This window comes from Schistocerca cancellata, chromosome 5 (assembly GCF_023864275.1).
Source record: "Schistocerca cancellata isolate TAMUIC-IGC-003103 chromosome 5, iqSchCanc2.1, whole genome shotgun sequence".
Taxonomy (NCBI): domain Eukaryota; kingdom Metazoa; phylum Arthropoda; class Insecta; order Orthoptera; family Acrididae; genus Schistocerca; species Schistocerca cancellata.
The window spans coordinates 92,799,149-92,824,219 of record NC_064630.1 but is presented as its reverse complement, the minus strand read 5'-3'; the positions used below and the strand labels follow the sequence as shown (position 1 = coordinate 92,824,219).

Below are 25,071 nucleotides of genomic sequence, written 5' to 3'. Positions count from 1 at the left end.
CAAGGGCCGAGAAATGGGTTAAATATGCAGCCAGCTGAATCTTTGATTTTTTTCCTCCCAACAACATAAAACGTCTGACAAGTACCAAAGTAAATTTTAAATCTAATCGGAAATTATGCCTTCCGGGCAAACTCTACTCCAACAAAACTCTTTGTTGTAAATTTGTGCCGGCCGGCGTGAACGTAGGGTTCTAGGCGCTACAGTCTGGAACCGAGCGACCGCTAAGGTCGCAGGTTCGAATCCTGCCTCGGGCATGGATGTGTGTGATGTCCTTAGGTTAGTTAGGTTTAATTAGTTCTAAGTTCTAGGCGACTGATGACCTCAGAAATTAAGTCGCATAGTGCTCAGAGCCATTTGAACCATTTTTTTTTAAATTTGTGTTTACACTTGCAATAGAAGTAATGACAAAGATTAGTCCCCTATTTTTATTGAATTTAAGACAGTGTGCAACTTACTACCGTGTAAATTTCCAGCATGTATCCACAGACACAAATCATTTGTACATAGACTGTAAACTGAATTGTTCTATAATGTGATGAAAATTGTGCAAATGAACCATACGAAATGTAAGTAACACACAATACTTTCACCATTTGAACTGTGAGGACGAAAATGTCTCTCTTGTTTCTCATACTGCCCTTAAGAGCATAGAAAAGAACAGAGTGTGAAGAGACGATATCCTCCTATCATTTATAAATATTTTCTTTCCAAACATTTATTTACTTATTCTTTCATGTCATGGGTAAGCGGTATAGACCTCCAAGTCAGTGGAAGCATAAATAAACGTATATGTACATGGTTGCAGCGCTTAAGAAGGTAGTCGGTGTGCGAACTCGAAGGCCGCCGTTACTGGGTGTCCGCAGAGCGTGGACGTATTACACTGAAGCGCCAAAGAAACTGGCATAGGCATGCGTATTCAAATACAGAGACATGTAAACGGGCAGAATAGGGCGCTGCGGTCGGCAACGCCTATGTAAGACAATAAGTGCATGGCGCAGTTGTTAGATCGGTTACTGCTGTTACAATGGCAGGTTATCAAGATTTAAATTAGTCTGGTGTTAGAGCAGCGCACGAGCGATTGGACACAGCGATGAAGTTACGATTTTTCCGTACGACTATTTCACGAGTGTACAGTGAATATCAGGAATACGGTAAAACACCAAATCTTCGACATCGCTGCTGCCCGAACGGGAGCAACGACGACTGAAAAGAATCGTACACCGTGACAGAAGTGCAACCGTTCCGCAAAAGTGCTGGGCCATCAAGTGTCAAGCGTGCGAACCATTCAACGAAACATCATCGACATGGGCTTTCGGAGCCGAAGTCCCACTCGTGTACCCTTGATGACTGCACGACACAAAGCTTTATGAGTCTCGTTTGAAATTGCATCGAGCTGATGGACGTGCACTAGTATCGGGACAACCCCATGAATCCATGGACCCTGCATATTAGCAGGGGACTGTTCAAGCTGGTGTATACTCTGTAATGGTGTGGGACGTGTGCAGTTGGAGTAATATGGGACCTCTGATACGCCTAGATACGACTCTGACAGTGGAAGGTACATAAGCATCGTGTCTGATCGCCGGCCGCTGTGGCTGAGCGGTTCTAGGCGCTTCAGTCCGGAACCGCGCTGCTGCTATGGTCGCAGGTTCGAATCCTGCTTCGGGCATAGATGTGTGTGATGTCCTTAGATTAGTTATGTTTAAGTAGTTCTAAGTATAGGGGACTGATGATCTCAGATGTTAAGTCCCATGCTTAGAGCCATTTGAACCTGTCTAATCACCTGCATCTATTCATGTTCATTGCGCATTCCGACGGACTTGGGAAATTCCAGCACGACAATGCAACACCCCACACGTCCAGAATTGCAACACAGTGGCTCCAGGAACACTCTTCTGAGTAAACACTTCCACTGCCAATCTAACTCCCCACACATGAACATTATTGAGCATATCTGGGATACCTTGCAACGTGCTGTTCAGAAGAGATCTCCACCCTTTTCTGAGGCTCATGTTGGAGGCAGAAGTGTGCAAAAGTTTGACTACACAGGTAGAATGGAACGAAATGTATTTGCTCTCTGTAATTAAGTATAAATTACCGGTACGAAAGTTTGGAGAATAATTGTGATACATTGTCGACTGTTCCACGTGATGTGTTTAGCGTCTTTCTAGGTACAATAATTAATGTAATCAGTATTTTTATGTGAATTGTGTTTTAACATTGTAAGATATTACCTGTTTAACCACCCCCAAATAATAAATCTGAGTGACAACTATTATTGATAATTATATGTAATGGTGAGTAGACAAATCCAAATCTGTAATCAGAATGGTTATAAACTCGAATATCAGCAAAAAGATACCTTATAATGCGACGGGTGACAACGGAATTACGGATAGGACAGAATAGCGGTACAGCATAAAGGAGACGACTTATAAGGGGGAGGTAGTATTTGCTTCATCTTAAGAAGAGAATCTTAATTTGTAAGCCACACAGTTCTCTAGAAGCCAAGTCACGCTAGCTCATATTTACACACTCTTCCAAAAATGGGTTATCCCCACCATGACGTAAACTTTAAGGTCACCAAACATTACGAAATGTGACACTGCAATTTATACCCAGTCCTGTGGCGGTAATCGCCAAATACAACACAACGGCTCGGATTTTAAATCCAATATATGTGGCCCATTCTATCGTGAACACTAACGTACTCCACCAAGTGAACTATAAGTATTCGTATTACTATTCTTGCCTGCAACGCGTGTGCTAGTGGTCAGGGTCTCTGTCTTAACGTCACGGGATCACGTGCTCGATTCCCCGTCTGTACGAGGATTTTATTTGGTCCGTGACTGGTTTTTTTTTTGTGCTATCCTATTCATTTCATCTCAGCTTCATCGACAAGCGAAGTCTGATTACTGCAGAGGCCCAGAGTAATTTTGGATTTAGTGCAGTACAGCAGAGATTGCACTCCTGCATATGGTTTTAATGCGTTGTTTAAGGACATTTTAACTGAGCAGAACAACTTTACGGTTGGGTCGGAACAGGGGCACTCCGGTGGCTGCTCTGTTGCTTTCCTCGATCATGTCCTCAGTGTCCGACTGCCTCAAGACTTTTACTGTCTCCGACGCAAAATTATATGTGATCTTGTGGACACTGGAGCAGGTGAGACGTGGCTCGAGTACTACAGTCCTTATCTGTTCAGATTCTCTGAGTGCGCTTCACTCCCTACAACGCTTGTGCCCACAGATAAAGTAGTCCAGAATATCCAGGACGCCCTCCTCGAACTACAATGGCTGGAGAGGGACGGAAGTGTATGTCTGCTGGGTGCCAGGGTACATAGGTACTGCGGGGAAGCAAAGGGCAGATGCACGAGCCTATTCGAATTTAGTGTGAGCGAATGCGAATAAGGTGGGAGTGAATGCGCGAGTGTCTTTTGTAGATTTCATCTTCACTGTCTGCAACAATTTTAGCGATTTTATCCATATTCGTCTCTTTTCAAATGTACCAGGAGGCTGATAATCTCTCCGTTGAGCGCCTATAAAGTCAAAACACACGCACACACAGTCACACACAAACACACACACACGCACACACACACACACACACACACACACACACACACACACACACACACAACGCGCAACTCGCCGGAGTGGCGTTAAAGGAAAACACTTGCACCAGGTGGACAAACAACCGTGCATTGGCTTTCCCGGCCAATTATGCCATTTATTACAATTATTTAAAAAATACTAGATTATCACTAAGGTAGTACTGCGAAAAGTAGAGTTTATCTAGAATGAGATTTTCACTCTGCAGCGGAGTATGCGCTGATATGAAACTTCCTGGCAGATTAAAACTGTGTGCCCGACCGAGACTCGAACTCGGGACCTTTGCCTTTTGCGGGCAAGTGCTCTACCAACTGAGCTACCGAAGCACAACTCACGCCCGGTACTCACAGCTTTACTTCTGCCAGTACCTCGTCTCCTACCTTCCAAACTTTACAGAAGCTCTCCTGCGAATCGTGCTTCGGTAGCTCAGTTGGTAGAGCACCTGCCCGCGAAAGGCAAAGGTCCCGAGTTCGAGTCTCGGTCGGGCACACAGTTTTAATCTGCCAGGAAGTTTCATATCAGCGCACACTCCGCTGCAGAGTGAAAATCTCATTCTGGAAACATCCCCCAGGCTGTGGCTAAGCCATGTCTCCGCAATATCCTTTCTTTCAGGAGTGCTAGTTCTGCAAGGTTCGCAGGAGAGCTTCTGTAAAGTTTGGAAGGTAGGAGACGAGGTACTGGCAGAAGTAAAGCTGTGAGTACCGGGCGTGAGTCGTGCTTCGGTAGCTCAGTTGGTAGAGCACTTGCCCGCGAAAGGCAAAGGTCCCGAGTTCGAGTCTTGGTCGGGCACACAGTTTTAATCTGCCAGGAAGTTTCAGAGTTTATCTAGTTTGTAATTAGGCCAATACAGTCACGGAGTGAGGCATCAGATGCTGCCAGCAAAAAACTTCAATTTACCTCAGTGTTTCAAATATCGCAGAAGTGTGCACTATTATGATGATTAATTTGGATACTTCACAACAATAGTTTACTCAGTGCAAAATTATGCATATGGTTAAGTTTACCGAATCAGTTTTACAACCTACAAAATCACTAAACTCTCCAGCAGTTTTGTAGTAAAATCAGTCTTGTGCGTCAAAGAAATACCATGGGCGTACGCAACAGAGAAAAGAAAAAGATCTTCGGAAACCGACCACGTATGCTGCCCCGCCACAATACAGACACGTATCAGTTCAGTATCTGTTTACAGAAAGGCGGAACTTGCATGGATACTGACTGGTAGCAGGAGCACCCAGATTGTTTGTAGTAAACTCACAAAACTGTTTCACCATTCACTGCGAAACTAAAGTGAGTAGCCCCTCTTCCTTCCTCAGCAAAGATCCTGCGTACGCTTCCACAAATACCACGTTACAACATTGCGATGCCAGTTACAATGAGACCCACAGCAGCAACGAAAACCGTGAAAAGGCTGAGAAATGCTGGAATGCCGAGAAATGCGCCACCGCACATACACAGCCAGCTGTTACCAATGTAAACTCAGCATTAAGTGAGACCTAGTGGAGGACGGACGTTGGAAGTTGTGGAACATTGCTGTTTAATAAAACTGACAGAAATATTGTTTGTATTGTCACTGTGACACTGGAGTACACAAAGTGTAACCATTCTGTCGCTGACTGTGACGTACATTTATGTCAAAATGGCATGTAGAAATAACATTTTACTAACGGAAGGTGCCGCACGGGAAGCACTGTTAGAAGAACTCAACTGTGAAAGTGACGTAAGTGACTTAACTGATGAAAGTGATTCTGAAGCTGATGCTTCCGAAGCAGTTATGGACAATGGCACAACTGATCAGGCTGCCAAGGCGTCAGACACCGACGAGGAAAATGCAGCCGTCCATGGCAAGAATGGTCACTGTTGAAAGACAGCTGTCCCTCATAGAAGAGGCCGACCAATTGCCGATAACATCGTAACCCATATTCCAAGAGTGTGGAAATAATGAAGGAATGGTTCTATGAATAACAGACCATTTGAGAATACCTGCGTGATATGTGCGTTTCAGTAAGTGAATAACATCTTCATCTGATTAAACCGCAAATAAAGTCTTTCGATCTGGACTACTTTCAAAAAAATGGTTCAAATGGCTCTGGGCACTATGGAACTCAACTGCTGTGGTCATAAGTCCCCTATAACTTAGAACTACTTAAACCTAACTAACCTAAGGACAGCACACAACACCCAGCCATCACGAGGCAGAGAAAATCCCTGACCCCGCCGGGAATCGAACCCGGGAACCCGGGCGTGGGAAGCGAGAACGCTACCGCACGACAACGAGATGCGGGCGGACTACTTTTAAGTTTCATTGAAAAGCTTCCATTAATTTTTTTTCCTGTAGTTTGGATACATTAATACTAATATTGATCGAAAAAGTACACGACAGAGATGAAACAGAATGAGTTTAGTGCATGATAGTCCAATTTCATGAAAAATATTCTGTATTCGGGCAATGTCTCCAGCAAATAATTGACAGTCTGCGCCCTAATGTACGGTTGGTGCGACAATTTCAGAGGTGACCACTGCCGGCGTTAAATCCCACTTACATGCGCACATCCGTATCATCAGTATCATGTCGCTCATTGTCAAAAAAGAAAAAAAAATGAAAACATTAGTTCGATACAACGCGATAATACAATGAGTCAAATGAGCTGTACAGTTTCAGTCTGAGGCTGCCAACATTAATCAAAAGTACCTTACGGTGTTTCTGTTACGCCGCAAATTGGCTGCTAGGTATTATTAGACAGTTAACGGTTTTTGAGAGCTACGAAACAATTTTTAATCAAGTGCAGCTACGATTTGAAGTGACAATTTAAGGGTGCATGGAACAGTTGTTCGGATTACTAGTTTTGTAAGCAAATAAGTTTAGAGTCAAACAGAATCTGTCTGATGAAACAGTTTCTATTTGTATAAAAGGAGTGCAATATGTTTGCAATTGTACATGAAAACTCTTAAGTCGGCGGCGTTTCAGTTACGTCGCGACGTGTAAATCGTTGCCAGACGCGCCTTCCATCCGAAACGAAATTAAGCTCTTTATCTGCTCTCTCTGCGTCCAGACATGTTGATGCTGTACTGCTACACTGTATCAGTGTATCAGAGGCCAGCCAAAGTATTATGTCCCCCACCTCCACATTAGCGCACTTGATCGATTGGATAATGGCGGACGCGTCCGATTCTTCTGTTAGCTGCGTACTGACTCCTCGCGATTTCTCTATTGTACTGCTCGTCTCTTGCGTCAACAACACTGGCCCACGCACTAAGACAATAGCTAGTTTTCGAGACAGTTACAGGGTGACATCAAGTTTAGTTGCTATTTGCACTACACTTGGCCACTGTTTCTATGTTTCGATACAGTGTATCGATACCTGGAACTGTTTCAGTGTTTCGGAACGGCTATGGTTCACTTTTTCGAAACAGTGGTGTTTCATTCCGCCCTTGTCTCGGATCTCGAGCCAGACACAGAAACTGTATCGTTGTTTCAAAATAAGACTGTTTCAGTCCACCTGCGCCTGGACGGACTAATTGTATCGAAACAGTGATTTCATTCCGCTCTGTGTCGGACGAGATTCGGGCTCGGCACAGGTACTGAAACACAACATACCACTTCGTGAAGCACTTTCAAGAGTGTCGAAATCTTTTGACAAGCAATAGCATGAAGCTCAAGATATCCGAAAATAAAGCTTCGTTTTTAGCTGACTGTCCTATTCCGAAATGGCGTAAGATCTGCTTTATAAACACTAACCAAACAATAAAACAACGCATACTATTCGCATTCAAAATAATAAATATGTGAAAATCATTCAGTTAAATTACACTTTTTTTATAACATACGCTTCTCTGTTCATGTACAGTAATCATATTAAGAAACGCTAGTAAAACTACAACATTTTAAATAAAAAAAGGCGTAGAGTGATAGTTATTAGACATGTATATAAATTTGATGTAGGTATAATTGCAAGCAATCTGTTTGACATATCACTGATAGTGTAATGGTGAACGGGAAGCATCGTAAATTCATAGTAACGGTTCGAAACACCTTGAAACACAATTTTTTTCTGTTATATTTTGTTATTTATTCGAATTATTTGGCGTTATTTGTGAGTCTATAGTCACTGTGTCTATTATCCACAATGATTCCCTTTGTGTGCATGGAAATTAGCAGGATGGGTATATTAGCCATACTAATGGAATGTGGGAATCCCAGTAGCATATCTGTTGTTTCTGCAGTTTGCTCCCACCTCCAGTTCCGTTCGTGGTGGTTCTTCTGTCTTCAGCTAAGGCTTTCCTCAGCCAATTGAAAAGTATGAAAGTCACATGACACAAAAGCAGCGCATTTGCTGCAGGAAATACGAAACTGCCAAGACACCTAAGTGATAGTTTCATACTTTCTGCGATATGATTAGCGCTCTCGCACCTCATTTGTGTTTATATGGACATACTTATACAGTAGACATTCAAGATGATAAAATGTGTAGGTTTATTAGATTACAAAACAAACTGTTTCACTGTTTCGAAACACCGTATCGAAACATTACATTGTACTGTTTCATTTGTTTCGAAACATTTACGTGTTTCAGTTTGCCCATTCTAATTTGCACAGTCCAAGCTGGAACTCTGCGCGGTGGCTGATGGGAACAACTGTAAATTGCAGCTTTACGGTAGCCCCCATCGCCTTCCGCACCTATTGTCATCTTGGACTGCACGAATAGTAGCTGAACTTGATGTCACACTGTAGCTGTTTTAAAAACTACGAATGAATTAAGCAAGTCCACAATAAGTAATAATGCATATTAAAATGTACAAGACTACACACTCCGAATATAGAGAGAAATACATTTTTGCTTACTTAATATCTCAAGACACACATTGTTAGCCATTGTAGGCGGGTATGTTATAGGGTGACCAAACGTTTCAGAAAACTGGGACTGTCCCGGTTTTCATCCCTGTGTTACGGTGTCCCGAAAATTTGTTTCGGGACGCTCAAAAGTCCCGGAATTCAGTTTTTAAGTACATTTCGTGAAAATTTCTCAAATTTTTGGGATTTCGCTATATTAAAGGAAATACAACACAAGAAATTAATATATTTTAGCTTATTTGTCTAAAACCTCCATTGTTCCATAGTAGTAATCACAGTATCAGTATTGATACACTCAGGCAATAATTTACTTTGAGCGGTACTTTGGCCAACAAGTAGTAAGTTGTATTATTGTAACAGAGCTATGAAACCGTCCGATTGTCGCGCCACTTACACACTCACTGTCAGAACAGTGTAGTAGTTGATGTTTTGTCAGACAAACTACAATAGTTTTTTCTCATATTAGTGGTATTATTGCTGCAGTACTGTGAAACGCAATGCCGAAACGTGCCTGCAAGTTCAGCGACTGTTATTCCAAGGAAAGGAATTTCATTAAGAAAGGTCGTTTGGTTACGAAGCAGAGTGTTACGTATGCGACTGTTTTGTTAGTATAAGTCATGGTGGACGTTCCCACATAGTTGATCACGTCAGGTCAAAGAAACACATTAACAGATACAGTGCACCGAGCTGCAGTAAAACTCTACAAAATTATTTTGTGAAACATCAGTCAAGTGAAGAGACGAAAGTTCGAGCAGCCGAGCTTACACTAGCCTACCACACGGCAAAACATCACCAAACTTATAGATCTAGCGGTTGTACTAATAAGCTTAACAGCATTATGTTTGATGATTCTTCCATTGCAAAAAAGTTTAGTTCAGCAAGAACTAAAGTGTCAGCCTTACTGAAAGCAGTTATTCCTCCCCAAAGTGTAAAGGAAAGCCTTGAATACACCAAAAAGTCTTCTTGCTACGGGATATCCACTGATGCCAGCAATCATAAGGCCACTAAAATATTTCCATTTGTTGTTCAATTTTTCGATATTAATCAGGGAATTCAGACCAAACTTTTGAAGGTGAGTTCCCTACCTAATGAAACATCTGACGAAATTTCAAGATTTTGTATGAATACTATCGAAATGTTTGATCTTGAGAAAAATAAATGTGTGGCATTTTGTGGAGACAACACCAACACAAACTTTGGTGGTTTAAAAAGACAAGGCAAATGCAACGTATTTACCAAATTAAAGGCAACATTGCATGAAAACATTGAAGGCATAGTGTGCCCTGCACGTGTTTTACACAATAGCGTGCAGACATCTGCTGACAGTTTAAGCTGTGATGTTGAAACTATAGTCATGAAGGTATACTCACGCTTTTACATACATACTGTTAGAACAGAGAGGCTTAAGGAGTTTTGTGATTATGTGGGAACTGAATATATGAATGTAATGTGTCACTCGAAAACTCGCTGGTTATCACTGTTTCCAGCAGTTGAAAGAGTAATCCGCCTGTTTGAACCATTAAAAGATTTTTTCCTAAATGAAGACAAAGCCCCAAAAATATTGGTTCAGTTTTCCAGTAACCCTGTAAGTGAAGCCTACTTATGGTTCATTCACAGTCAGCTTAGCACTTTGCAGTAGCCCCAAAAATATTGGTTCAGTTTTCCAGTAACCCTTTAAGTGAAGCCTACTTATGGTTCATTCACAGTCAGCTTAGCCCTTTGCAGTATGGGATAAAGGAAATTGAGGGAAACACGAAAAGTGTAATAGAGGTGAATGAGGTTTTGAAAAATACTCTGGAAACTGTTACCAAGAGGAGAGAACAGCAGTTCATTTCTTTTAATGTTAAATCTGTCCTTGAAAGAGCAGAAGTATCAGAAGCAGCGGAAAGGAGTTTTAGAGAAGAAGTTAACAAGTTTTATGACGTGTCGAATATCTCAGCAAGTGGAGCGCTTCATATTTACCCTCATCGACGGTGTTTGATTGGATGTTACGGAAGAGGGTGCCAAAATGGGAAAGTGTTGAAGAGACAGTTTTTTATTTGAAGAGTAGAGAGATTGAAATCGATGATTCCATTCTCTTTGATCAGTTCGGCATACCGACAAATTTTGTTGAAGAAAGTCTTCACAAATGGAATGATGAAAAAAAAAAACACCATTGGAATGTCATGAGAAGTGGGTGAGTTTTTTTAAAAGCTGTGACTGTCTTCAGCATTACTCTGAGTAGGTAATAATTGCAAGGTATTTAATTGCAATCCCAGCCCATAATGCCAATGTGGAAAGAATATTTTCGTTCATGAATATCCAGTGGACTGATGAAACAGAATGGCGGTGGACTCTCTTGAAGCAATCCTGCAGATCCTGTACAACTACAAAATGGATTCTGCCGAGTTTTATCACTGTGTCTCAAAGAACAAAGACATGATCAAGAAGGCTGGAGGCAGTGAAAAATACCCTTTTCTCGAAGGACAGTCAATTCCATCTACAAGTGCTCAGTAATATTAAAGCTCATGTTAAAATTAATTGATTAAAAGTTGAATGGCTGTAAAATCGTAATACGTTTCTTTATTACTGTATAAGTTTATTAAATGTCATTAATTATACAGATAGATTAAATCAATCTTTTGTATCCTCTTATTAGTTATAATATTCGGGTTAACAAAATGTATCAACAAAACATTAATATTTAAAATTAAGAAACCAGGGTACATGTGGAATGAGGTGTACATTGGCACCCGGGTGAATGTGTCCCGGTTTTCACCGAAAATAATTTGGTCACCCTAGTATGTTACCACTCTGTGTCATAGAGAGACGTGATGAAAATACGACATTAAATATCGAATTTCCAGCAAGGTTATATGTACTTATGTACTCTTTTGACCAAAGAGCATGGGCGACGACTTCCCAAATTTCTGTGGGTGCATATCAATGGCGGAACGTGATATGTGTTTCCAGGGTGGTCTCGATATATTTTTTTAAAATAATAACCTTTTATTTGTTTGTTGCTGATGTACTGCAGGAACTGGCAGAAGGCTTATTCTCGAGACATTTATTTTTTTGACTAAACGTGCTTGTCACTGAGTTCAGTGTCAGTAATACCCACCTGTGATGACGATACAAACGTATGACGAATTTATCTATAGCGACTAGCAAACGTACTGCTCGTTTTCAAAAGCAATAAAGAAGCAACACTCGATATTGTTTTGCGGCTTTCCACACTCGTCCAGTTATCGTGTGACGTTTTAAAACTGCGAAAATTTTTGCCTGCGGAAGAGCTTTTGCTCCATGCATCCGATAAGTAGACCCCCTTCTTCGTACTGTTAACACGGAACACCGCTTTCTTCTGAAAATGAGAACTTCCTGTGCCGGTCGGAGTGGCCGTGTGGTTCTAGGCGCAACAGTCTGGAACCGAGCGACCGCTACGGTCGCAGGTTCGAATCCTGCCTCGGGCATGGATGTGTGTTACGTCCTTAGGTTAGTTAGGTTTAATTAGTTCTAAGTTCTAGGCGACTGATGACCTCAGATGTTAAGTCGCATAGTGCTCGGAGCCATTCCATTGAGAACTTCCTGTTCTACTCTCTAAGCACCCGCGTCCTTCCAAGTCATTGTCGCTTGGAGAACAAACGGAGCGATAACAGTTCAGATTACATGCAGATAACATCACTCAAATCGTAAACCACGCCGCTCTATCTGATTACAACAAAAGAAGAAAAAAAAAACAGCTACAGTAATGATGTAGTCGGGGACAGTCAGCTTCCTTGTGTTTCGGCTTATTCTTTGTTAATGCTCAACGTCGGCAAGTAGTTATTTTCAAACAATTGTTGATGAATGGAATGGGCGCATTGTAGTGTGTCATTTGTAAAGAAGCATCAAAACAAGCCGAAAAGACGTGATTCTATTCACAATACATTTTCACTGTTATTGTGGGGACTGCGTTTCACTTGGCCAGTATAACTGCCCACGTCGTGTTGTGCCGACTCCACTGTAGCTTGAATGGATTTTTAAGTTTGTTTTATATGCCCGACTTCTAATTTCACCGCACAAGTCTCCAGGGTTGAGCAGTTATTGCCCGATGACGACACGCAATACAGTTTGTTAAAGCGGAGTTCGCCGTATTAATTATGTTTTTAGATTTAATTTTATTACTCGTACAGAGACTCAACGTTCCTTTGTTTAACAGCACGTTGTCAAAATCAGTATGAAATGCTAATGTCTTTGCAATACATAATGTCGACTATTGAGTTAAAGTTCGTACCTATTTTGCCATTTTAGAGAAGAGACACCTTAAGCGCTTCTGCTTCTGTAGTCTCAGTATCAGATCTCCACTAATTTCAATTTACTTCCTATGTCAGTTCAGTATTTAACACGAATTACATATCAATGTCATTTCAGATATACAGGGTGATTCAAAAAGAATACCACAACTTTAAAAATGTGTATTTAATGAAAGAAACATAATATAACCTTCTGTTATACATCATTACAAAGAGTATTTAAAAAGGTTTTTTTCACTCAAAAACAAGTTCAGAGATGTTCAATATGGCCCCCTCCAGACACTCGAGCAATATCAACCCGATACTCCAACTCGTTCCACACTCTCTGTAGCATATCAGGCGTAACAGTTTGGATAGCTGCTGTTATTTCTCGTTTCAAATCATCAATGGTGGCTGGGAGAGGTGGCCGAAACACCATATCCTTAACATACCCCCATAAGAAAAAATCGCAGGGGGTAAGATCAGGGCTTCTTGGAGGCCAGTTCTCGGCCGTCCAGATTTTTCCGTTTGCACAAACACCCATTTTCTGTAAACTGTTTATACCAACGTTTAATACACCACCTATCAGGAGGTTTAACACCATACTCCGTTCGAAATGCACGCTGAACAACTGTCGTCGATTCACTTCTGCCGTACTCAATAACACAAAAAGCTTTCTGTTGAGCGGTCGCCATCTTAGCATCAATTGACGTTGACGCCTAGTCAACAGCGCCTCAAGCGAACAAATGTACAACTAAATGAAACTTTATAGCTCTCTTAATTCGCCGACAGATAGTGCTTAGCTCTGCCTTTTGTCGTTGCAGAGTTTTAAATTCCAAAAGTTGTGGTATTCTTTTTGAATCACCCTGTATTACGTCGGTTCCACACTAACGGAATAACACGTAATTGTCATTTAACATCACTTTTATTAATAATCCTTTTTCTAATGACGTAAATGTTAATGAATGATCACTATCTAGGAGGAAAGAGGGATTGATCCTAATCATGAGATAATAGCTTTCAATGAACCCGCAATCGTTAATTAAATAAGAAGTCACGTTCAAGGATGATATGCGAACAGCTTTCGTTACGTCCGTTTTCATGTATCTGTCAAAACTAATCCTGTAGCCTCAATTAAAATTAACACTGACGTTAACCCCTTTTGTCGGAACATCGAATCGTAACTATTATGTGAAAGTTTATTATAGTCCCCGAATTAATTCCTTTCAGATACGCGCACGACCGAACAGCAGAACGGAACACAAACGAAGTTTTTTTACCAACCGAACAACGCAATGACGTTACATTACGACAATGTCCGCCCAATGAACATCGCGCTGATGACCTCGATGTTGAGCGCCCATAACCCCCCCCCCCCCCAATGAACATCTCTTTGACTTTATCTTTTCTACTCTGCTTAATTAAATTATTCCTAATTACAATTTATTCAGCTATTTAACGAAAACATCTACCAAAAAATAAAATAAATTTATCATAACGTAAAAGAGCCGTTATACCAGACAGGCAAGGAAGAGGGGGGTATGTTACTTCGATGCCTTTGCAACTTTTGAAACAACCACTTAAGTTGTAGAGGTTAGAAATTTTAATTTTCGTCTAAAGTTTTAACTGCTTATTATTTTCTGATAATGATAAGTGAGAAATGTTTATTTCATTTTATTGTTATCAAACTAAAAATCTTATGGGTGCGCTGCAACCACATGATTATTTATGTGGGTGCTCGTGCCTCGGAGCACCCACGTAGTCGGCACGCACGCCAAAGAGATGCGTGTAATAGATAAATGATTTTGGGAAGAGTGACGCAAAACATGGAAGAGTTACTTTCGTCTGTCCTCGAGGCTTCCTTGGCGAAGTCGTACTTTCGACCGAGGTCTGAACCCACCAGCTCTTGGCAATGTACTGCTCCGTGGAGTTAGTCTGAAACGTTTTTGTCGGACCCGGATTAATTGTCTACTAACTACGCTGTCCAGTCATATTATATCAGCATCCCCTTGAGCTCTGAGACTTGGTTAAAGTTCTCCCTACTCCAGTGCTCCATTATCAACATCAAAGCCATGTAGTAATACGGCTACTGTCGGAAACATTGTTACTGTAACGAAATTTCCAAAAATTCTTCAAAATAATCTTGAAAAGCTCTTCAAAAAATGATTTGGAAATGAGTGAAAAGTCTTCAAGTCGCATTAACAGTATGCAGGCAGCACAACAGGTTTCACGCCATTACAGGATAGTCTACAAGCGATAATAGCCATTCGCTTCATAAGGCTAGAGAGAATGTACGACGTCCCAACGTTCAAGCTGTAAACCGATAAATTGTGTAACCTGTTAAAAGGTTGAACGACTAAACTTGGAATTTATGGACCATAGTGTGAACGTCGAAAGTCTCATACTCAAATAAAATATGAGGGGTGTAATACAACACATTTTTTTCCGAAATCGGGTTGGTTTTAGTCAGAATTCCAGTACACTGTGTTATTCCTCACTCTTGTCTACGACGGCCGGGATGGCCGAGCGGTTCTAGGCGCTACAGTCTGGAACCGCGCGACCGCTACGGTCGCAGGTTCGATCCTGCCTCGGGCATGGATGTGTGTGATGTCCTTAGGTTAGTTAGGTTTAAGTAGTTCTAAGTTCTAGGGGACTGATGACCTCAGATGTTAAGTCCCATAGTGCTCAGAGCCAACTCTTGGCTGCAAAACCTTATTTTTCAACATAATCTCCGTTCAGCGCGACGGTCCTAAGCCGCCTTACTAGGAGAGCGTACATGCCCGCGAGATCCGGGCTGTAGGGTGGATGAGGTAGAGCAGTCCAGCGATGTTTTGTGAGATACTCTTTTTTTGTGGGAGGCCTTGCTTTGTCATGGAGAAGAAGTTCGTTTGTGGCGACAAAGACGCTGAAGTCATTTCTTCACTTTCCTGAGGGTACCACAGGACATAGTATCTTGCGGGAGGACATCAAACAGAATAACCTCTTCAGAGTCCCAGAAGCCCGTCGCCAAGACTTAACCGGCTGAGACTGTGGCTTTGAACTTTTTCTTCAGAGGAGAGATGGTGTGTAACCCCTCCATGGAATCCCAATTTCTTACCGGTTCGAAATGATGAACCCATGTTTCATCGCCTGTGACACTGTTCGACAAAAAATTGTCTCAATCAGCCTCGTAACGCGCAAGCATACAGATGGTCCTTCGTTGCTCTTTATGGTCTTGCGTTAGGCGACGAGAAACCCATCGAGTACACATCTTTGAGTACCCCAACTGGTGGACAAGTGCGTCAGCACTACCAACAGAGACGTCCAGTTGGGTAACCGGATGTTCGATTGTGATCGGTCGATCACCTCGAATGAGAGTGTCCGCACGTTCCAACACTGCAGGAACCACATCTGTGTACGGCCGGCCGATACGCGGGAGATAGGACAGGTTTGCGGAACCTTGTTGCCATGAGCAGACGCCTCGCTCAACGACTCGCCGTTCTCTTGTTCACTGCCAGGTCTCCGTAGACACCTGCAAGCGCCTATGAATGTCTGCGATGTTCTGGTTTTCTGCCAAAAGAAACTCAATGACAGCTCTGAGCTTGGAACGCACCTCCTCTGTAGACGCCATTTTAAAGACTACTAACAGCGCTTCCACCTATCGGAATTTCATGAAACTAAAGGGGCTGAAGCGGAAATATTCCACTATGTTCCACAACAAATTCTGCTTTTTTACAACTGAAGTTGGCTAAGAAAGGAAGTGTTACATTACTTATTGAACGCCCCTCGTACCAAAGCTGAGTCCGTATTAAACTTAGACCTAGAATGCTGTCCACATTAAAACAGGTATGCGGTTAGCACATACAAGTTCTCCGCCAAGTCGATAAAACATAATTTCATGCAGACCACGAGTAAAACTGTTCTAAGACAGTGGCGAGGAAGCTGAGACAGTGACGAAGGTGACCTTAGCGAAGTTTTATTGGCGAGCTACACGAACTACGGTTTTATCCACCTGGCGGAGATCTTGTAGTACTAACTGCATACCTGTTTTAATGTGGACTGCATTCTAGGTCTAAGTTTAATAAGGAGTCGACTTTTTAGTTCCTGAGTCTATTGTAACACAGCAGAGTTTTGACGGTTTCGGCGTTCACCTTACGGTGCATAAATTCCAAGATCAGACATTCGATGATCAGCCTTTCAAGAGGTTACGCAATTGATCGGTTTACGTACGTAACGTTGGGACATCTTACATTCTATCAAGCCTTATGCAGCGAAAAATATTATTAGCTGAACATGCACATATAATGGTGTGAAACATGTTGTGTTGCCTAATAAAGGATCCTGTATACAGCTATTGCCGCTTTGAAGAATAGTCATTCAGTTTCAAAACAGTTTTTGAAGGATTTCTCAAGATTATTCTGGAGAATTTTTGGGAATTTCTTTATAGTGACAATGTGTAATCTAACCTGTAGTTGCCATCACTATAAAATAGTCTGCACTTTCAGACTATGCCCACTATTGGGCTGGAACTTGTCCGCCTTTAAAAGCTCATAGACAGTCTCTAACTAGACTGTGGCAACTCTCGTCGATAAAAACTACTGCAGCAAAACAAGAATTCATTGCAAAACCACCTGGAAATAAAGTCACTCAAAACATCGCTCTCAAATTTTCTCGGAAACAAATGAAACTGATTGCTGTCAGTGTACCTTAGCTACGACCGTCACTTTTATCTAACACCACTCCACGCTCAGTTCTGAGGCCCCTCTGTCCGAACAAGTTCCCGCTTAATAATTCACAACAGTCGCTGAGAAAAGCGGGAAAATGCCAAGGCAGAATACCAAGTACGCATCCGGGAACTCACTTCGGATGCTCTGTCTTCCGTACTGTACTCCGTATGCTGGTTGGTCACAAAGAGTCGCTTACCCATGACTTCAGAAGTACACAACGAAAGTAGCACCCTCACACCAGAGGAAACACGCCTACATCCCACAAGGCCCACCAGCTGAATCTCGATTTTGCGAGCTCTAAAACCGCTCCGTGAAATTATTCAACATTTCAGCCTTTCGGCCAATCACATTCAGTAGCCGCATACAAACAGCTTCATTGGTCATTCTCTGTTCGCGCTAATAGCACTTCTCTACAGTGCGAGGCCTTTTAGAGAGTTCCTTGCGAATGCTGGAAAACACAGACCGCCACGGGAATTACTCACCAGTGAGATGCACCTAGTCGGCTCCGACCTCCACAGTTTAGGAGGATTACGGAAAGTGCGGCCCATTATCCTCAGCCGAACAGAAACCTCTTACCCCCTGCGAGCGTAAACTTACCGAGGCAGATACAAAGCAAAACAGTGTTAACACACATAGAAGGCCAGGAAATGGTACGTTACGGGATCGTCAATTTTCTGCAGGATACACACAGTAAAGATAAAAAACAGATGAAACATTTCTGAAACACCAAAGTTTTTGTAACTTTTTGCAGGAACGAAACAACAAGAGACATAAACTTCGTAAATGACGTGGATGAAGGACATACGAAGGCTATTTTTTTTCCAACCTCTGGTCAGTCACGAAGTTAAAACCACAGTGAAAAACCGCTGAAACGTTCCACAGATGTGTTGCGCAGTGTCTCTAGTATGCCCGTCTATAGCGTCATGTCGCACTTTTCAATTCTTAGCGCACAGTGAGCACATAAAGATGCCTAGAAAATAAGCGTCTCCCGCAGCAGGTGAAGTTTTGCTGAGAATTTTCCCCTGATTTCACACAGCCCGCATAAGGTAACTGTCACGCGTTTCGTTCTTCATGACAACGCTATGACGCACACTGCATTTGCAATGACGACGCTTCTGCGGCGTTTTCGATGGGAAGTGTTTGATCACCTACCACATAGCCCGGACCTGGTTCCCTCTGATATTCATCTCTTCGCTCACATGAACCACTCGCCATGAGGACAGTATTTTGGCACAGACAGCGACCTGCAGACCTATGACAGAAGTGTAAGTCGGAGCGGCGAATATGTGGAGAAGTAGCTAGAAGGTGTAACTAAATGTTGCAAATAAAACATTTTTTATTTTCACCATGGTTTCTATTTCACGACGGAGTGGAGGTTGAAAAAGAGCCCTCCTGTTTATGTCGGCGACCTCTGTTGAAGTACTGCAATCGATTACAGATCTGCTTGAGACACTCTTACGGTCTATGCCTTAACTTTTATAATCAGATACAAGTAAATAATCCTTAAACAAATTAGACTGTCCTGAACGTGTTGCCCGCCTACAACATGGCGGACGATAGAGTCGACTGGTTCTTTAGACACTATGAAGTCACATGATCAAGAGTCCAATGTTCTCCGTTCAGATAGTACAGAGATCAGTGCCCTTAAAAATTGCTTTAAGTCCAAATTATACGGTTGTAGGATGTCATACGCAGGCTGCAGCCGTCACATTATCCTATGTGATTGCGTGCGTGCTACGAACATGGTGCCCTTCCCCTCCCCCCTGCCCCCGATAAAATCAATGATACCTACACAATCGGACTTTTTTGGAACATAGTTCAAGGCTTGAGGTGTATAGCGGAGAAAGAAACAGCGAGTATCACGCTCCATGCTAAGTTTCGACTAATGAGTGAGCGGCTTTTGTGTGAGGGACGTACATCTGGTTGTTCGCTGCCGACCACACAACACATCCTCTAGTACTTGACAGCGCACAGACTGATGGCAGGTAACTAACCCAGACGGTGCAGCGCGACTTCCCTTGCGCGGCAAGTGCTGTGCTGGTTAGACGTTTTCTGGTTGTTCTGCTTGTTTCTGACCTTCAAATTGTTCGCTCTTGAATATTCATGAAGTATTTCATCTTTTGACGTGAATGTTTTAATTCTTTCAGTATTAATTTCCGGCTTTGGGAGCCATAATATTTACGAGGTGCATTCAAGTTCTAAGGCCTCCGATTTTTTTTCTAATTAACTACTCATCCGAAATCGATGAAACTGGCGTTACTTCTCGACGTAATCGCCCTGCAGACGTACACATTTTTCACAACGCTGACGCCATGATTCCATGGCAGCGGCGAAGGCTTCTTTAGGAGTCTGTTTTGACCACTGGAAAATCGTTGAGGCAATAGCAGCACGGCTGGTGAATGTGCGGCCACGGAGAGTGTCTTTCATTGTTGTAAAAAGCCAAAAGTCACTAGCAGCCAGGTCAGGTGAGTAGGGAGCATGAGGAATCACTTCAAAGTTGTTATCACGAAGAAACTGTTGCGTAACGTTAGCTCGATGTGCGGGTGCGTTGTCTTGGTGAAACAGCACACGCGCAGCCCTTCCCGGACGTTTTTGTTGCAGTGCAGGAAGGAATTTGTTCTTCAAAATATTTTCGTAAGATGCACCTGTTACCGTAGTACCCTTTGGAACGCACTGGGTAAGGATTACGCCCTCGCTGTCCCAGAACATGGACACCATCATTTTTTCAGCACTGGCGCTTACCCGAAATTTTTTTGGTGGCGGTGAATCTGTGTGCTTCCATTGAGCTGACTGGCGCTTTGTTTCTGGATTGAAAAATGGCATCAACGTCTCATCCATTGTCACAACCGACGAAAAGAAAGTCCCATTCATGCTGTCGTTGCGCGTCAACATTGCTTGGCAACATGCCACACGGGCAGCCATGTGGTCGTCCGTCAGCATTCGTGGCACCCACCTGGATGACACTTTTCGCATTTTCAGGTCGTCATGCAGGATTGCGTGCACAGAACCCACAGAAATGCCAACTCAGGAGGCGATCTGATCAACAGTCATTCGGCGATTCCCCAAAACAATTCTTTCCACTTTCTCGATCATGTCATCAGACCGGCTTGTGCGAGCCCAAGGTTGTTTCGGTTTGTTGTCACACGATGTTCTGCCTTCATTAAACTGTCGCACCCACGAACGCACTTTCGACACATCCAGAACTCCATCACCACATGTCTCCTTCAACTGTCGATGAATTTCAATTGGTTTCACACCACGCAAATTCAGAAAACGAATGATTGCACGCTGTTCAAGTAAGGAAAACGTCGCAATTTTAAGTATTTAAAACAGTTCTCATTCTCGCCGCTGGCGGTAAAATTCCATGTGCCGTACGATGCTGCCATCTCTGGGACGTATTGACAATGAATGCGGCCTCATTTTAAAACAATGCGCATGTTTCTATCTCTTTCCAGTCTGGAGAAAAAAATTGGAGGCCTTAGAACTTGAATGCACCTCGTATTTCCACCCTTCACACCTTAGCTGGGCGAAAATACAGTAGCTGACTCGTGACGTCGTGAAGCAGACTGAGGTACGAGCAACAGATGGTACGGCAAGACCACCCGTCGTGATGATGCGCCGAGTAATTAGCTGTTGTGATAGAAGACGGAGGCATTACCTGCGGACCAGCAGTCCAAAACTCACATTTTCATTCGGTAATTACTACTAAAGTATGTTTCAGATTTCATTTACAATAGTAGGGTAAAGCCCTTAATTACCACGCAGTTAAAACTTCAGTTTTAATGTTAGAATAATTGATTAACGAGACACAGCCAAATCACTTTGTGTATCAACGCCTTCGCGCACAGCGAAGCGGTCCGTACAACCCAGGAACGTCGTAGCGGAGGGGCCGAATAGTAAAGTTGCTAGGATTTCAGAGCGTGTCTAAAATCGCGGCGCTATGAACAAGGCATACAGCAATTGAGCTTAGAAAGCGTTATCGGAACGGCGAAATAACAACGATACTTTCCATTATGTTCATTACTGTTGAAGGATTATGTCTGTAAATAATAAGGATGATTCATGACTTGTATGAATATTGTAGGCGAACGTTTTTTTACGACAGAATTTCTGTGAAAATGTTTTGGTTTTATCCGATCAAATCTGAGTAAAAAAGAAGAGTCGACGGAATTGCAACAAACGTCTGGCTCTTTAAGTGCAGTAGCAGTGAGCTTTAGCCACTCACAGTGGTTCCATCACAGCCTCACCGCCAGAACAGTGGACGCACGGTCTACGTGCTGCCTCTGTGCTGGGACGACAACACCAACTGTCGGCGCCATGTTGTTGAACTTTTTTTAAATTTCAGTGTTTTGCTCTGATGCGACAAGACACAGCTAGGCCCCAGTAAAAGTGCTGCTGCTCCAGTACAAGTGATGATAGTTACATGCAAGGAAACCGTCATATTGAGAGGCGATTTAAGTAACGAGATACAGAGCACCGTATAGCAGGTGTGATGGTGGACCTAAACAAAGCAGTCTATCACCAAGTTCGTTATGCCACCCTTAACAATGTGTACAAATTTCAATAAGTATTGGTTAATTTGAAGTGTACGCAAAACAAAGAACTGGAAGTGTGTCTTACAGTTACGCAACGCGTAAATGTATGTGCATTGGTGTAACAAAGGCAACTGGCACCCAAGGCAAACTTCGAATACTGCTCCACCTCAACATGCCAGCTTCCCATCTTTTGTTTAATCCTTTTTTATACTTTATTCGTTCATTGAAATCAACACAACTTAACAGTAAAGTAAAAAAGTTGCATTGTTTGCAACAATACCGTAATTTCTTTTTCACAGTTTCATTGGCTATCAGTGGAAAGCCGTAACAACCAAAACAACGAACGCAAAATACACACTTTACACTTCCGTTGTGTTGACTGATTTGGTCTAACTGGAATGGCTCCACCTTGTAGCTAATAGCAAGAAACAAGCGCATTCTTACCAGGGAGAGGCAGATATGGGACTGTTGTTCAACAGTCCATCCCTAATCTGCGCGTGATTTCCTTTCATACATATCTAACTGCTTTAAATTTTACAGTCTTCGAATCTTTTCCCTTCTTCTTCTTCTTCTTCTTCTTCCTCCTCTTCCTCCTTGCACCCCTCCCCCTCGTCCTGTTACATTTCCCCCTCCCTCACATTTTTGCACAACTGCCTCACGGAAATGGTGTTTAGGGCGCGTGCTCTGCAGCCGTTCTCTAAACACGCTATTGTATGTATATAGTGTGCCTGATATCACTCATAAAACTTTGAACAGCAATATCTTGTCAGAGAGCTATATGCCGTGTTAGTCTAAACTTTACTGAAATTTAGGCTATGAGCCAAAGACCTCCCAACGTACAGGGGTTACCCAGTTATACACCTTGTACTTGCAGTCCATCTTTTGTGTCTGAAAATCAGAACATAACTAGAGATTCTCTGGAAAAGAGATTGTAGTCTTCTTGCTATCATAAGTAACAATGAAAAGCAATGTAGTAGTATATGTTTCGCAAGAGTGTATTGGATTCGATATTCGGCGCTACTTTATATATCTACATTTTTAAATAGTAACCACAGTTCGTTGAAAAATCCTACTTCTGCATCTTCTTCGTGGGTACTCTGTAAATCACACTTAAGTGCCTGGCAGAGTGTTCATCGAACAAACTCCACAATAATTCTCTACTATTCCGCTCTCGAACAGTACTCCGAAAAAAAGATCTCATATATCTTTCCGTGCGACCTCTGATTTCTCGTATTTTATTATGATAATCGTTTTTCTCTATGTAGGTCAGCGTCTAGAAAATATTTTCGCATTCGGAGGAGACGGTTGGTGATTGAAATTTCGTGAGAAGATCCCGCCGCAACGAGAAACGTTATGTTTTAATGACGTCCACACCAAATCCTGTATCATGTCCGTGACACTCTCTCCCCTATTTCTCGATAGTACAAAACGTGCTGCTCTTCTTTGAATTTTCTCGATGTACTCCCTTAGTACCACCTGGTAAGTATCTCACACCGCGCAGCAGTACTCCAAAAGAGGACGGACAAGCGCACTGTAGGCAGTCTCTTCAGTAGAGAGTTTTTTCGTAATTGTAATTTCTTGGTATTTAGTTGAATTTACTGCCTTTAGATTTGACTGATTAATCGTGTAACCGAAGTTTAACGTATTACTTTCAACACTCATGTGGATGACCTCACACTTTTCATTTTTTAAGATCAGCTGCCAATTTTCGCACCCTAAAGATAACTTTTCTATATCGTTTTTCAGTTTGTTTTTATCTCCTGATGATTTTACTACACGATAAATCACAACGTCATTCGCAAAAAACCCTAGGACGGCTGCTGCGATTGTCACCTAAATCGTTTGTATAGATAAGGAACAGCTGATGCCCTTTATCGCTACCTCGAGGAACGCCAGAAATTACTTCTGTTGTAGTCGATGACTTTTCGTCACTACGAACTGCGACCTGTCACAGGAAATCACGGATTCAGTCGAATAACTGAGACGATATTGCATAACCACGCAATCTGATAACAAGCCGCTTGTGAAGCACAGTGTCAAAAGCCTTCTGGAAATTTAGAAATACGGGGTCAATTTGAAATCCCTTGTCAATAGCACTCAACACTTCGTGTGAGTATAGAGCTAATTGTGTTTCACAAGATCAATATTTTCTAAATCCGTGTGACTGTGTGACAATAGACCATTCTGTTCGAGGTAATTCATAATGTTCGCACGCAATATATGTTCCAAGTGTCACCTGCGCAACTTTTCGATCTTTGGGTACGGATCTTTCGTCGAGCGAGCAGTTGTATATGACTGTTAAGTATGGAGCTATTGCATCGGCATACTCTGAAAGGAACCTATCGGAATGCAGTCTGGACTAAAGGCTTGCTTTTATTAGGCGATTTGACTTGATACACTGCTCCGAGGATACCTACTTCTAAGTTACTCATGTTGGCAGTCGTTCCTGATTCGAATTCTGGAATATTCACTTCGTTTTCTTTGGTGAAGGAATTTCGGAAGGCTGTTTTCAGTAACTCTGCTTTAGCAGCGTTGTTCCATTGCTACCACGCAGAGAAGACAATGATTGTGTCTTGCCGCAAGGATACTTCACATACGACAAGAATCTTTTTGGATTTTCTGCAAGGTTCCGAGACAATGTTTCGTTGTAGAAACTATTATAAGGCTGTCGCACTGAAATGGGCGGTAAATTTCGAGCTTCTGTAAAAGATCGCCGAACGTGGGCCAATCGCCAAATTTAATCATTGGTTTCGATTTCGCATTTTTTTCGTTGTTTCTGCAACTTGTTTTGCATACCAAGGAGAATCAGCTCAAATAACTTATTCGGTATAAATCTCTCAACTGCTGTCGATACTATATCTTTGGATTCAAGCCGCTTCTGGTCTACATTTACGTGGTTAATTTGGAAGTTTGGAAGAATCGGAGACTATCTCTCAGGAAGGCGACAGATGAATTTTTATATTTTTTTAATAGGGATATTTTCGTTTATTTTTGGAGGATTTAGGAGTTACGGTATTCAGTGTCCCTACGACAACCCCGTGTTCACTAATCCGTGTATGCGTTTTGATCCTCGTTATTAGCTTATGATTATTTGTTACTAAGAGGTCTGGTGTGTTTTCATAT

General features: G+C 42.3%; 1 protein-coding gene and 1 non-coding gene across 2 annotated transcripts in view; both read right to left on the bottom strand.

The window, feature by feature from the left end:
• The window catches only part of LOC126188381 (uncharacterized), a 90,076-nt gene that overhangs the window by 40,671 nt on the left and 24,334 nt on the right, over positions 1-25,071 (bottom strand). The gene's annotated exons all lie outside the window — the stretch shown is intronic.
• On the bottom strand, positions 3,861-3,935 carry Trnal-caa (transfer RNA leucine (anticodon CAA)). The gene has a single exon. It is a non-coding gene; the product is annotated as a tRNA-Leu (tRNA).